Source organism: Carlito syrichta, unplaced genomic scaffold (assembly GCF_000164805.1).
Source record: "Carlito syrichta isolate Samal-C Ts95f unplaced genomic scaffold, Tarsius_syrichta-2.0.1 Scaffold302537, whole genome shotgun sequence".
Classification (NCBI taxonomy): Eukaryota; Metazoa; Chordata; class Mammalia; order Primates; family Tarsiidae; genus Carlito; species Carlito syrichta.
Window position 1 is genome coordinate 411,476 of NW_007246633.1, and position 3,318 is coordinate 414,793.

Genomic DNA, 3,318 nt, shown 5'->3' on the forward strand with positions numbered 1-3,318 from the left:
AATAATCAGAATAGCAAGGATGGCCTATTTTTTATTAGATGGTGTTATGGTCTGAATGTTTGTGTTCCAAATTTCATATGTTGAAATCTAACCTTCAAGGTGATGGTATTAAGAGGTGGAACCTTTGAGAGGTGATTAAGTCATGAAGGTTCTTAATGAATGGGATTAGTGCCTTTTAAAAGGGCTTGTGGGAGCCTGTGTGCCCCTTCTGCCATGTGAGGATGCAGCAAGAGACAGCATTTATAAGGAACAAGCTCACTAGACATGGAATCTCTGCTGCCTTAATTTTGGACTTCCCAGCCTCTAGAACTGTGAACAATGCAGTTCTCTGTTTATAAATTACAGTAGTCCCCCCCTTATATGGGGCTTTGCTTTCTATAATCTCAGTTACCCGTGGTCAACCACAATCTCAAAATGTTTGAGACCTGAAAATATTAAATAGAAAATTCCAGAAATGAACAATTTGTAAGTTTTACATTTCACACCAATCTGAGTAGCAAGATGTAATCTCGCACCAACCTACTCCATCCCACCTGGGTTATGAATCCTCCCTTTGCCCAGTGTATCCACACCGTCTATACTACCCAACCATTAGTTACTTGGTAGCTGGCTTGGTTATAAGAGCGAATGTGGTAGTACTGCAGTGCTTGTGTTCAGGTCACCTTTATTTTACTTCATAATGGTCTCAAAACACAAGCACAGTAATGCTGGCAACTCAGATGTGCCAACAGAAGCTGGTGATTCCTTTAAGTGAAAATGTGAAAATTCTCAACTTAATAAGGAAAGAAAAAAATTCGCTGAGGTTGCTAAGATCCACAGTAAGAACAAATCTTTTATCCATGAAATTGTGAAGAAAGAAAAAGAAAGTCACGCATAGTGCATATAGGGTTCAGCACTATTTGCCTTTCTGATATCCACTGTGGGTCTTGGAATGCATCCTCCAAGAATAAGGGAGACTACTGCATCAGGCCTAAGAACTTTTCATGGATACTAAAATCCGCAGATGCAGCCAGGCTCGGTGGCTCAGCCTGTAATCCCGCGCTTTGGGAGGCTGAGGTGAGTGAATTGCCTGAGCCCGCGGGTTCAAGACCCGCCTGGGCAACTTGGCGAGACCTCATCTCTACAATAAATCAAAAATTAGCCAGGCATGGTAGCGCACGCCTGCAGTTCCAGCTACTTGGAGGCGGAAGGATCGCCTGAGTCCAGCAGGTCGAGGCTGCAGTGGCCAGGAGCAGTCACTGCACTCCAGTCTGGGCGACAGAGTGAGACTCCAACTCAAAATAAATAAATAAATAAAAATAAATAAAATCCGCAGATGCTCAAGTCCCTTCATAATATGGTGTAGTATCTGCATATAACCTATACATATCTTTCCCTGTACCTTATTAATTTAATTTTTTTTTTTTAGTGGAGTCTCACTCTGTTTCCCAGGCTGCAGTGCAGTAGCACAATCATGGCTCACTGCAGCCTCAACCTCCTGGGCTCAGGTGATCCTCCCACCTCAGCCTCCAGAGTTGCTGAAACTACAGGTGCGCGCCACTACACCCGGCTACTTCTTTGATGTTTTGTAGAGACGAGGTCTCATTTTGTTGCCTAGGCTGGTCTCAAACTCCCAGGCTCAAGTCATCCTCCTGCCTCAACCTTCCAAAGTGCTGAGATTACAAGCATGAGCCCACCATGCCCAGCCCTCCTGAATACTTTAAATCATTTCCAGATTACTTCTAACACCTAATACAATTCCTACACATCACTTCGTTCACATGGATTCAACATAGCACTTGTCATGTGGCAAATTTAAGATTTGCTTTTTGGACATCGTGGAATTTTTTCCCCAATATTTTCAATTAAAGAGTTGATTGAATCCATGCATGTGGAACCTACGGATACTAAGGGCTAACAAAATACAGCAGCCAGAATGAACTAAGATAGTCAAGAAAGGTTTCCCTGAGTGCAATGGTCAGTTTTTCGTGTCAGCTTGGCTAGGCTATAGTTCTCAGTCATTCAGTCAAGTACTAATCTAGGTGCTGCTGTAAAGGTATTTTGTGGATGTGATTAAAGTCCATAATCAGTTGACTTTAAGAGAGACTATCCAGCCCGGCTCGGTGGCTCAGCCTGTAATACCAGCACTTTGGGAGGCTGAGGTGAGTGGATTGCCTGAGCCCGCGGGTTCATGACCCGCCTGGGCAACTTGGTGAGAGCTCATCTCTAAATAAAAAAAATAAAATAAAAAATTAGCCGGGTGTGGTAGCGCACACCTGTAGTTCCAGCTACTTGGAAGACTGAGGCGGAAGGATCGCTGGAGCCCAGCAGGTGGAGGCTGCGGTGGCCGGGAGCAGCCACTGCACTCCAGTCTGGCGACGGAATGAGACTCCAACTCAAAAAAACAAAAACAAACAAAAAAAGAGAGAGACTATTCTAAATAATCTGCGTGGGCTTGATTCAAGAGCTGAGGCTTCCCTGAAGAAAAAATTCACCTGTGAACAGCTGGTTCATCCCTCGCATGAGTTCCAGCTTGGTCTACAGATTCTGAACTTGCTTAGCCAGACCCCCACAACTACGTAAGCCAACTTCTTATGACAGACCTCTTCATAGATATCTCCTACTAGTTTTGTTTCTTTGGGTGAACACTGAATATGTGACTTCTGAGACCAAAGGATCAAAAGATGTTGGGGTGGGGAAAAGAGGAAGCAATTAAGAGTGGAGGGTCAGTTTGGCTTCTTGGAGAATGAGGTGTGATTGTGTAAGAAAGAAGAAAGGGAGCATGAAGTGAGAAAAGAGAGAAGCAGACAGCGGCTGGATCTAGTCCAGAGATAGGTTATGGAAAGTAGTTTGGATTTTAAGAGGAATGGGAAATAAATAACACGATTTGGCTTTCAGAGGATGATTTTGACTACAAGAGAATGATTTGCATTGAAGTTCCGGGTGGGAGGATAAGGGGCATGAATTTAGAGGTCAAGGATGGACGGAGAAGACCAAAAGGGGAGAGAGCCAGGGATTCGATTAGAGAAATGGTGGAATAAATGGTGTAAAGCGGAGGGATGAGGCCCCAGAGGTATGACCCCCAGAATTTTCAGGTCAATTCTACACTAGGGGTGAGGAGTGCCAAGGTGTCTCTCGATTGCCTGTCTTGAACAACTGGGCAAATGGTGGATTCCTTTACTGCGATGGGGTTCAAAGGAGCAATTAGCAGCGCCGCCTGTAGTTCCGGCTACTTGGAAGGCTGAGGCGAAGGATCACAGGAGCCCGGCAGGAGCCCAGCAGGAGCCCGGGAGGAGCCCAGCAGGGGCCCAGCAGGAGCCCAGCAGGTCGAGGCTGCGG